Raw genomic sequence first — 12,324 nt, 5'->3', positions numbered from 1 at the left:
CACACATTCTTTTTCATATTCTTTTCCATTATGGTTTAATCACAGGATACTGAATATAGTTCCCTGTGCTATACAGTAAGACCTGTTGTTTATCCATTCTATATATACCAGTTTGCATCTGCTAATCACAAACTCCCAATCCATCCCTCTCCCGCTCCCCTCCCCCCTTGGCAGCCACCAGTCTATTCTAAAAGAGAGTAATTTTAAATTATCAGTACTATTCAATAAGGTGGCAAATATTACACAATGCCACTGTGTATCCTCCCAACACTCACAATACAGTTACCTGCTTTTAGAAAAGACTAAAGCCCTCAAATAAAATAATACAGTATTGAAGTTAATAAAAAGTTCTGGGGACTTCCCTGGTGGCCCAGTGATTAAGAATCAGACTTCCAATGCAGGGGACGTGGGCTCGATCCCTGGTCGGGGAACTAAGACCCCACATGCTGCAGGGTAACTAAGCCCGCATGCCACAACTACTGAGCCTGAGCACTCTGGAGCCCGAGTACCACAACCAGAGAGCCCGCACACCACAACTACTGAGGCCACACGCCACAACCAGAGAAGCCCGCATACCGCAATGAAGAAGAATCTGCACACCACAACGAAGACCCAGTGTGGCCAAAAAAAATCTGAATGGAGTATCTTTCATATTACAAAATTTCAACTTAAAGAAGAAATAAATATAATTATCAGGCAACTCTAGAATGGTGAGTTGATTAGATTTATATTTTAAAGCAGAAATATAAAAGTAGAAAAAATATGTTTTGTATACAGGCAACTTTTCATGCTAAAGTAAGTATACTCATACAGAATAAAGAGACAATATCACTTGACAGTCAAATTGCTGATCTAATGACCAAGCAGTCTGCAGTGATCCCTGTCACTATGAAAAAAAAGTGAAATCTAGTAAAATATTATAGTAAAAAGAAATATATACTTCAGATGATGAAGTTTTCAGAGACTCTCATAGTCAAGTATTGACTGAACACCTATATGTGCCAGTCATTCCTATTTCTCTAGGTGCAAGGGATCTAGTGGTAAACAGGAGAGAAAGAATCCATGACCATAAGAAGCTTCATTCTAATAACGGAGGCACTATACAATGGGGGAAAGACAGCCTCTTCAATAAATGGTGTTGAGAAAACTGGACAGCTACATGCAAAAGAATCAAACTGGACTACTTGCTTATACCATAAAAAATAAATTCAAAATGGATTAAAGGCTTAAGTGTTAAGTCTTGAAACCACAAAACTTCTAGAAGAAAACATAGGTAGTAAGCTCTCTGACATCAGTCTTAGTAATTTTTTTTTTTTGGATATATCTCCTCAGGCAAGGGAAACAAAATCAAAAGTAAACAAATGGGACCACATCAAACTACAAAGCTTTTGCACAGCAAGGAAAACTATCAAAACCCCAAAAAGGCCACCTACTGAATGGGAGAGGATACTTGCAAACGATACATTTGGTAAGGGGTTAATATCCAAAATATACAAAGAACCCATAAAACTCAACATCAACAAAACAAACAACCCGATTAAAAAATGGGCAAAGATCCTGGGTATTTACCCAAAGAAAACAAAAACACTAATTAGAAAAGATATACGCACCCCTATGCTCACTGCAGCATTATTTACAACAGCCAAAATATGGAAGCTACCTAAGTGCCCATCAACAGATAATGGATAAAGAAGATGTGATATATATACACGATGGAATATTAGCCATAAAAAAGAATGAAACCTTGCCATCTATAACAACATGGATGGAACCAGAGGGTATTATGCCAAGTGAAATAAGTCAGACAGAGAAAGACAAATACTGTATGACTTCACTTATAGGTGGAATCTGAAAAACAAAACAAATGAACATAACAAAACAGAAACAGAGTTACAGACAAAGAGAATGAACAGGTGGTTACCAGAGGGGAAGGGGGTAGGGAAAGAAATAGGTGAGGGAGATTAAGAGGTGCAAACTTCCAGCTGCAAAATAAATGAGTCACAGGTATGACATGTGCAGCACGGGGAATACAGTCAATAACTGTAATATCTTTGTATGGTGACACATTGTAACTAGACTTATCTGGTGATCATTTGAGTTGTACAGAAATATCGAATCACTATGTTGTGTAACAGGAACTAACATAGTGTTGTAGGTCAATTATACATCAAAAACAAACTCATTGAAAAAGAGATTTGTGATTAACAAAGGTAAGAGGTGGGGGGAGGGGGAATCGGATGAAGGCAGACAAAAAGTACAAACTTCCAGTTATAAGATAAATAAGTACTAGGGATATAATTTATAACATGATAAATTAACACTACTGTATGTTATATATGAAAGTTGTTAAGAGTAACTCTTAAGAATTTTCCTCACAAGGAAAAAATTTTTTTCTATTTCTTTAATTTTGTATCTGTATGAGATGATAGATGCTCACTAAACTTGATAATCATTTCGCAATGTATCTAAGTCAAATCATTTTGTTGTACACCTTAAACTTACACAGTGCTATATGTCAATTATATCTCAATAAAGCTGGAAGAAAAAAAAAGCTTCATTCTTAGTGGGGAAAAGTGTATTAGGCAGACACACACCAATTAAGTAAGACAAAGATAAATGCTACGAAGATGATAAAAACGGGGTGATATGATCAAAGCCTTCTTAAAGGAAGGGCTTAGGGTAGATAGGGAAGAATTCTTTTGCAGAGGTAACTTAATGATGAAGAGGCAATCATGGGGGAAGCATGTTCCAAAAAGAAGGAATAATGAGTGCAAAGGCCCTGAGAAAGGGAAAAAAGTTCTGGCATAATCAAAGAACAGTAAGAAGGCCAATGTGTCTGGAGTATTTTGAATAACAGATTATATAAAGAGAGATGAGAAAGTAGAGAAAAGAAAGATTTTTATAGGGTCTTACTGGCCATGGTAAGTTATTTTGGTTGCAAAAGTGAGATTACTTGATTTATGCTGTAGAACAACGCTATCTAATAGAACTTCCTGAAATGTTCTATACCTGCTCTGCTCAATTTGGTAGCCACAAGTGGCTACTGAGTATCTGAAATCTGCCTAGTGTGACTGAGGACTGACTTTAAATTTTTAACGTTAATTAATTTTTTTTTAATTTTAAAAATTTATTTATTTTTGGTTGCATTGTGTCTTCGTTGCTGTGTGCGGGCTTTCTTTAATTGTGGCAAGCAGGGTCTACTCTTTGTTGCGGTGCACGGGCTTCTCATTGCAGTGGCTTCTCTTGTTGTGGAGCACGGGCTCTAGGTGCGTGGGCTTCAGTAACTGTGGCACATGGGCTCAGTAGTTGTGGCGCATGGGCTTAGTTTCTCCGTGGCATGTGGGATCTTCCCGGACCAGGGCTCGAACCGGTGTCCCCTGCATTGGCAGCATATTGTTAACCACTGCGCCACCAGGGAAGTCCCATAATGTTAATTTAAATAGTCACATATGGTTAATAGCTACCATACTGAACAGTGCAACTCTACAAAGATTGCTCTGGTTGCAGTGTGGAGAATGGATTATAGTAAAGCCAAGAGCGGAAGCAAGGCAACCAGGACAGAAGATATTAACAACAGCCCAGAAAAAAAACCCTTGAGAAAAAAAGGATTGGTATAAGAAATACAGATTTGATAGTTATCCAAATGGCTGAATGAGAAAAAAGTTAAATTTAGAGAATGAAAAGAACAGTGCTCACCAATCATTTCTACAATACTAAGAACTGCATTTCCAGCAAACTTCACTATAGGTATTCTGCCTAAAAATTAGTTTCTGGAAATTATTTAGTAATTGGTGGGAGTAGCAGACTACATATTTTATGCCAGAAAAGCACGGCTTGATATTTTCTCCAGTCTCCACTGATGATCTATTGAAACAAAAGGGCAAATTCAACATATGGAGACTCTTCAGGGTCTGTGTGTCCATCTGGGCTGACAATGAGCAGGATGCAGGATCCAAAAAACTTTTGGTCCAACTGAGGATCTAATTTTGCCTCAACGTTCAGCCTAATAAAAAGGCAGGTTCTCAAGGCTCTCCAAATGTGGCACTACCATGTAAGCACAGTATTTTATTTTAATAGTTTTTAAAGATAGATTTTATTTTCTAGAGCAGTTTTAGATTCACAGCAAAACTGAGAAGATACAGAGATTTCCCATATGCCTCTAGCCCCATAGTATTTTATCTTTATGACAACGTAAAATCATAGCTACTTGATCAATAGCTATTATCAAAAGCAATTACTATGGGACCTCCCTGGTGGTGCAGTGGTTAAGAATCCACCTGCCAATGCAGGGGACATGGGTTCGATCCCTGGTCTGGGAAGATCCCACATGCCGCAGAGCAACTAAGCCCATGTGTCAAAGCTACTGAGCCTGCTATCTAGAGTCCACGAGCTACAACTATTGAAGCCCGTCGCCTAGAGCCCGTGCTCCGCAACAAAAGCCACCTGAATGAGATGCCTGCGCACTGCAACAAAGAGTAGCCCATGCTCGCCACAACTAAAGAAAGCCCGTGCGCAGGAACAAAGACCCAATGCAGCCAAAAATAAATAAATAAGTAAATTTAAAAAATAAATTTAAAAAAGCAATTACTATTTAATTAGTTAAGTTATTCATTGTTTGAAGTGGAAAATATACAAATCTAGAGGTCACTAGTTTATAAATATATTTACTATAAGATTGAGCAAGATGACTAGTTAGATCCTCATTAGATAGACATGACAAAAATAAAATCTTAAAAGTAAACCCAAAGGAAAAAATTTCTCTCCTGCTTATGCAAGCATATTTTTCTATGAACTACTTAAGAATTTTAGAAATAAACGATAAACTGAAAGGGGAGGGTTGGGTAATTAAAAAAAAAGACTGGTGGGCTTTTAAAAAAATTGTAGTGAAATATGTAACATGAAATTTGTCATATTAACCATTTTTAAATGTACAGCTTGGTGGTATTAATTATATTTACCACGTTTACAACCATCACCACCATGCATTTCCATAACTTTTCATCACCCCAAACACACACTATAATATACAATAGCTTCCCATTCTCTCCTTACACCCCCCAGCTCCTGGTAACCTTTAACCTATTTCTCGTTTCTATCAATTTGTCTATTCTAGGTATTTAAGTAAAATCATACAGTATTTGTCTTTATATATCTGTCTTATTTCACTTAGAATATTACTTTCAAAATTCACCTATGTTGTAGCAGCCATCAAAACTGGCAGAATAATATTCCACTGTATATACGGTTGACCCTTGAACAACGTGGCGGGGGGAGGTTAGGGACACTGACCCTCCAGGGCAATAAAAAAAAAATCCACATATAACTTTACAGTCAGCCCTTCGTATCTGTGGATTCAACCAAGAGTAGACTGTGTAGTACTGTAGTATGTATGTACTGGAAAAAAAAAATCCATGTATTAAGTGGACACTTGCTGTTCAAACCCACGTTGTTTAAGGGTTCTTTTGTTGATGGATACTTGGGTCATTTCCACCTTTTGGCTAATGTGAAATATTCTGCAATGAACCCTAACACACAGGTATCTGTTTGTGTCCCAGTTTTCAATTCTTTGCGATATATATACTTAGGACTGAAACGGCTGGGTCATATGGTAATTTTTTTTGCTCAGCTTTTTAAGGAACCACCAAACTATTCCATACCAGCTGCTCCATTTTACATTCCCATTAGCAATGCATGAGGATTCCAATTTCTCCATTCTTATTAATACTTATTTTGTTTCTTCCTTCCCTCCCTTCCTTCTTTGCTCTCCCTCCCTCCCTCTCTCTTGTTCCTCCTTCCTTCCTTCCCTCCCCCCCTTTCGTTTTCTTTTCTTTTCTTTCTTACATTACAGCCAAATTGGCAGATGTGAAGTGGTATTTCATTGTTTTTGATTTGCATTTCCCTAATGACAAATGATGCTTATTGGCCATTTACATATCTTCTTTGGAGAAATGTCAATTCAAATCCCTTACCCATTTTTTAATTGGGTTGATTGTTGCTGAATTGTAGTACTTGAAATATTCTGAATACTAGACCCTTATTTGATATATGATTTACAAATATTTCTCCTATTCCATAGGCTGTCTTTTCACTTTCTTGATAATGTCCTCTGATGTACAAAAGTTTTTAATATTGGCAAATTCCAATTCGCCTGTGAACAGAGATAGTTTTACTTCTTTCTTTCCAACACAGATGCATTTTATTTTATTTTTGTCTAATTGTTTTGGCTAGAACTTTCAGGACAAAGATGAATAGTAGTAGTGAAAGCAGGCATCCTTGTCATGTTCTTGATCTCAGGGAGGAAGATTTGAATATAATGTTAGCTGTGGGTTTTTCATAAATGCCTTTTATCATATTAAGGAAGGTTCCTCTATTCCTAGTTTTCTGAATGTTTCTATCATGAAAAAGTGCTGGATTTTGTCAAATGTCTTTTGTGTCAATTGAGATAATCATGGTTTTCACCCTTCATTCTACTAATGTGGTGTATACTGCATTAATTTTCTTAGGTTGAATCACTTCTGCGTTCCTGGGATAAATCCCACTTAGTAATGGTGCATAATCCTTCTATATTCTATTGCATCCAATTTGCTAGTATTTTGTTGAGACTTTCTGCATTTATATTGATAGGAGATATTAGTCTGTAATTTTCTTTTCTTTTTTCTTCTCATGTCTTTTTTCTGGTTTTGATATAGGTTAATGCTGGCCTCATAGAGTAAGTTAGGAAGTGTTCCTTCCTCTTGATTTTTTTTAAGACTTTGAGAAGAACTGGTGTTAATTCTTTTATTTTTTTAAAAATATTTATTTATTTATTTGGCTGCATCGGGTCTTAGTTGCAGCACGCACAATCTTCATTGTGGCGGTGGATCTTTCGTCGCGGCAAAAGGGTCTTTGTTGCAGTGCACGGGCTTCTCTCTAGCTGTGCTCAGGCTTAGTTGCCCCACAGCACATGGGATCTTAGTTCCTTGATCAGGGATCGAACCCGCGTCCCCTGCATTGGAAGGCAGATTCTTAACCAATGGACCACCAGGGAAGTCCCTATCTTCTTTTAATGTTTGGTACAATTCACTACTAAAGTCTTCTGGTCTTGGACTTTTCTTTTTTGGAAGGTTTTTGATTACTGATTCAATCTCTTTGTTATAGGCTTGTTCAGAATTTTAATTTTTTTCTTGGGTCAGTTTAGGTAACTTGTGTATTTCTAAGAAATACCTGTCTGGTGTGGTTTTAATTTTAAGTGGGGAAGCAAAGCACTGTGAGATGTAGCAGATACTGCTGGCTCCCTAACCAAGTCATCCTTCCCATCTCATGCTTGTTGGCAGAACCCTGATTTTGTTAGACGCTGACCCCCTTCTCATAGGATTCATAAGTAAATCATGATTAGTTTAAGCCAATACTAACATGGTGATCCCATTCAGATTGCCACTGATTGATTCAGAGGTCAACAAATGACCTAGCTCTGGTTAATGAGACTCAAGGGTACGTCAGCTAGGTGGTTTCTGAGAAAGGCTCCTTTGTCATTAGAGATAAAATATGGTCTTTCTTCTGCTGGACAATGTGGAATCTGCATGTGATACCTCAAACCACAGCAGCAGTCTTACAACCACTGGGGACAGAGGAGCCAGAAGATGGAAAAAACCTAGTTCCCTGATAACCTCTATGAATTCTGAATTAACCCATCCTGGAGGTACTCGACTTTGTATTGATTATCTTTTTAATCAAATTCTTTGTATTTTTAGGGTGCTGTGTTTATGTAGAGGGCTACTATCTTATTTGCCATACATGGGTTTATGACTTTTTTGTGGATTGTACATTATCAATATCCCTTTTTTATCAACTAATGGTTTTTATCCTGAATTCTGCTTTTATTGTTAATATTATTGTCTAGGGGTATTTTCTTTTAACAATATATAGCTGGGTTTCATTTTTTATTTATTTTATTATTATTATTTTTAAAGAATTGTTTTATTTTTAAATTTTTGGCTACGTCGGGTCTTAGTTGTGGGATCTGCCTTGCAGCATGTGGGATCTTTTGTTTGCAGTGCATGGGCTCCAGAGCATGCGGGCTCTGTAGTTTGCAGCACACGGGCTCTCTAGTTGAGGAATGTGGGCTTAGCTGCCCCGTGGCATGTGGGATCTTAGTTCCCCGACCAGGGATAGAACCCACGTCCCCTGCATTGGAAGGCAGATTCTTAACCACTGGACCACCAGGGAAGTCCCTGGGTTTCATTTTTTAACCTTCTTGGCAGTCGCTGTTTCTAGATAGGGGAATTGAGCCCATTTACATGGTCATAGTTGTATTTGGTTTTAATTGTTTCACATTTTTCAGTTATCATACTTAGTTATTTCCTCTATTCTCTTTGCTTATCTATCTACCTTGGACAAGTTTCCAATCATTCTTACCCCTATTCCCACTATTCTAATTTGGAACGTCTATCGTATTTTTCCATTAGTCAATTTATTATATACCCCTCCCTAGCAATGACAATGTTTGAACATTAAATGATAGGCATTCATATTCCCCTTACCAAGATGAGACCTTTATAATACTTTCTTATACTACTACATTTTCCCAAATGTTTATTTTTAAAATAGGCTATTATATAATATATGCCCAACAGCAAGCAACCTGAACATAATAACATGAGCCTCAATTTTCCATCCAAAAAGGTTTTTTGCTAACTTGAATACATCAGGTTTTAGGGATATATATGATAACATTTTGAAATTTATAATATTTAAATCATCTTTATGTTATGTTATAAATACATATTTAAAATCTAAACTAAATTTTCAAAAATTCTCCTTCTTGTAATTTATGAAATGTTACGTTACCCAAACTATTCACATGCATCTTAAAACATTTATCTTCATAATCACCAAACTACTTCTGAGTCATCTAACAGTTTTTCAGAGTAAAACATTTTCACTTGCTTGAAAATCAGCACTTTTGAGTCTGGTATCATGTCCCTAGAAACGTTATCCAAAGGTACCAGCAACCATTTGCAAAGCATTAAGACAGTTGGGCTTTCCCATTCCACCTAAGATAAGTAGACACCCATAATCTCCACAACCAAACCACTTAATGCATCACATTTCAAAGTAATATTCAAGAAGCCAGTTAATAAAGATATCTAACACAACTATAAGGTTATGACCCCTAGAATAATTCTAAATTTTGTGTTAAATTATGTTAAATTCCATTACTTCCGTAAAAAGAAAATTCTGCCAGGTGAACTCTATGAGCTTCCTGGTATTGGCACTGGCTGAGTTTCAGGCTAACATTTCTTTCCCAAAGAGTACTTTGTTGTTCAAAACAAGAGACTTGAAAGAACATCACATAACATGAGGGATTTTGTAAGGCAACTATTTTTTCAATTTTCAGGTGGAAAAAACACAAACAAACTTATCTTACATTTAACAGTATGTGGTAACTGAGAATTTCTGTCTTGGTATTTCTAAAATTTCCCTTTCATTTCCAGTTTGAAAAAAAATCCTTACATAAGACATATTACAAATTCACCATTTGTTCTTCATTCTTTCCACTCCATTATGTCTAACTATATATTACAATATTCACTGCTTACCACTGTTTCTACACCATCTTCCCCTGTCGTGAGATTTGTTACTAGTGAACTTTTATTTGGTCAGAGATATTCCTTGACTATTTTCCTCAGATAAAGTACCTGGAGGTATATTTGGTATCTACAAATTTGAAAAATTTGAATTTTATCCTAAAAGTTTGTGAAGTGTAGTATTTTCTCAGTAATTGAGATACTGCTCTTCTCTCTTAGCTTCTAACTCCTATTTATCCTTGGATTTCAAGAAATTCACCTGCTTCGGGCTCAAGGTTCTTTTTCAATCTAGATTCAAGTCTTTTCCCTCCAGTTCAGGAAGTTCCATTTTTCACTTAAAATCCCCAAAATACACCAAAATAATAATTGTGGTTATTTCTAGGCAGCAGGGTTACAGATAATATTTATTTTCTTCTTCATAGTTTTCTGTATGTTTTCAATTTGTTTGGTAATAGACACGCACATGAGCAGAACAAACAAAGCTATTAAATAGAAAGCAAGTAAAGTAAACGAAACTAGGCAGAGTCTTCAAGGAATAAAACAAAGACTGAGAAATGGTACCAGGTTTAACAAGCAGAGTCTCTGACATTTGCTCTATACTGCTTCCATGCCAGCCCCAGATTAGAAAATGGTTTTGTGCTATTAAAGTTAAAAACACACTGTCACATTAGGCTCAAAGCTCCTGGGATTGGCTAAAGGATTTCATTAGTATCTGTTCTCCAAAATAATCCTCTCCCAAATCAGTTAAAAGCTAAGTAAGAATAATTTAATTTTTTTCAAAAAATACTACTATAATAATAAAAATTATCTTAACGGCTGTAATGGCCAAGAATTTAGCAAGCAAAGCCGTGTAGAAGCAAATTTTATTTTGAAATTTAAAATTCTTAAGAACAAGATGTCTAGGTATACAGGCAGTAAGCGGGTATAAATAGCTTTGTTTCTTGGCACAGGTATTTTCCTATTCACATGTGCTTGTTCTGAAAACAGCCCGAGCACTCACAGTATTTACAGTTACCTGTCCAATATTCCCCTCTCCTCCTTCCTTAATGTAGACCCATGAGTTCATTTGGGGCAGCAAAATGCACAGTTAAAAACGTTTTGCTCTCCAGACCACCTTACACTGGTTGGAGGATGTGCAGAATGTGTCCCAGTTTCCCAGTTTCAAAGAGAGGTAATAAGTAAAGAAGATAAGGCTAGGCCTCTGGGAAAGCTATTTTTTCTGACTGGAAAAAAAAAAAAAAAGGAAAAGGAAGCAGACTCAGCGGGCATGAGCCCTTTGCCCTTCTCCTTGCCTGTAGCATTTGCAAACATAATGACGTGAGCTACATGCTAAAGATGACAAGATAGGAAAAAGAAGAGGAGCCCTGGTTCTTTGAGAAAACTAAATCTTTTGGTTATATTAATGCAAAATTTATATAAGAGCCTTAAAATCAGACAGATAGGAGAAATGTTAGTTATCTGGATGGAATAAATCTTCTGACTTTGTGCATAGAAAGCAAGCACTTACAAGAAGAAAATGTTTTACCTTTTGGTCAAAAGACTGCTTGCAGTGAAAGAGCAATCTACAATGAAATCATACAAAATGGGTTTTCTGTTCTAAATTAACTAGTTCATACACAGAGACATTTAGCTAGACCCTAAAATCCCTATGAGATAGTCCAGTCTTCTATTCCTAGGACAGGCAGAAGTGGGGAGGAAAGATGACACAGATTATCAGTACTACAAATTACAGGCCCAATAACAACCCTTTTATAGTTTCTGCACACAAGTATTACCATAATTTATCATAAATATCTGTGGGAAATTATCCTAAGCTCCTAAAATATTATTTATAATTAAGTTTGCACATTATAAAATTAACTTCAGGATTTGAATGTTTGTCTAACACAGGTAAGCCCTGTATAAAACGGGGTAATAGCCTCAAAAGATTGAGCAGAGAGAGCTTTAGTCAATGGTAGCATAAATCAACAATGGTTTTATATAGAAGAACCTGTATTCTAGTTCTGAAGAGGTGCAGATTTAATTAACTCATCTCTAAGGTACAAAAAAAATATGACCCCTTATTCAAAAAAAATAGAAGACTATCAATTCAGTAACTGACCAGACTCTAGTTAACTTAGGACAAAGAATTATTTTGTTACTTTTTAAACTTTATTTTGATTTCCCTTTAGTTTCATATAAAAATTCTTTTTAAGAAATGTCAAATCAAATGGGGGGGACAGAGAGAAAACCTACATGAAAATAGCTAAAACTAAATGTTACATATACAAAAATAATAAAGACAGTAAAATCAAAGAGTTGCTTCTGGATTTGCTTGCCTTTCATTTAAGTACATCTGTTAAAAAATGTATTTTAAAGAAAGGTTAGGGGGACTTCGCTGGCTGTCCAGTGGTTAAGACTTCACCTTCTAATGCAGGGGTGTGGGTTCAATCCCTGGTCAGGGAGCTAAGACCCAGGTGCCTCGCAGCCAAAAATCCAAAACATAAGCAATGCTGTAACAAATTCAATAAAGACTTTAAAAAAAATTGTCCACATCAAAAAAAAAAGAAAGGTTAGGGACTTCCCTGGTGGTCCAGTGGTTAAGACTCCACGCTCCCAATGCAGGGGGCCCAGGTTCGATCCCTGGTCAGGGAACTAGATCCCACATGCCGCAACTAAAAACAAAAGATCCCACAACTAAAGATCCCACACACCTCAACGAAGATCCCGCAAGCAGCAACGAAGATTCCCGCGTGCCGCAGCTAAGACCCCGTGCAGC

The 12,324-nt window shown here is 36.7% G+C and overlaps 1 protein-coding gene across 1 annotated transcript in view; it reads right to left on the bottom strand.

Annotated features, from left to right (window-relative positions):
- APPBP2 (amyloid beta precursor protein binding protein 2) overlaps positions 1-12,324 on the bottom strand; it is a 72,934-nt gene that overhangs the window by 21,150 nt on the left and 39,460 nt on the right. The window lies entirely within an intron of this gene.

Source organism: Aethalodelphis obliquidens, unplaced genomic scaffold, assembly GCF_003676395.1.
Source record: "Aethalodelphis obliquidens isolate GAN/ISIS:26980383/991018 unplaced genomic scaffold, ASM367639v1 scaffold58, whole genome shotgun sequence".
In the NCBI taxonomy this organism is placed as follows: Eukaryota; Metazoa; Chordata; class Mammalia; order Artiodactyla; family Delphinidae; genus Aethalodelphis; species Aethalodelphis obliquidens.
Note: the sequence above shows the minus strand (reverse complement) of the source record. Positions and strands in the feature narration are given on the sequence as shown.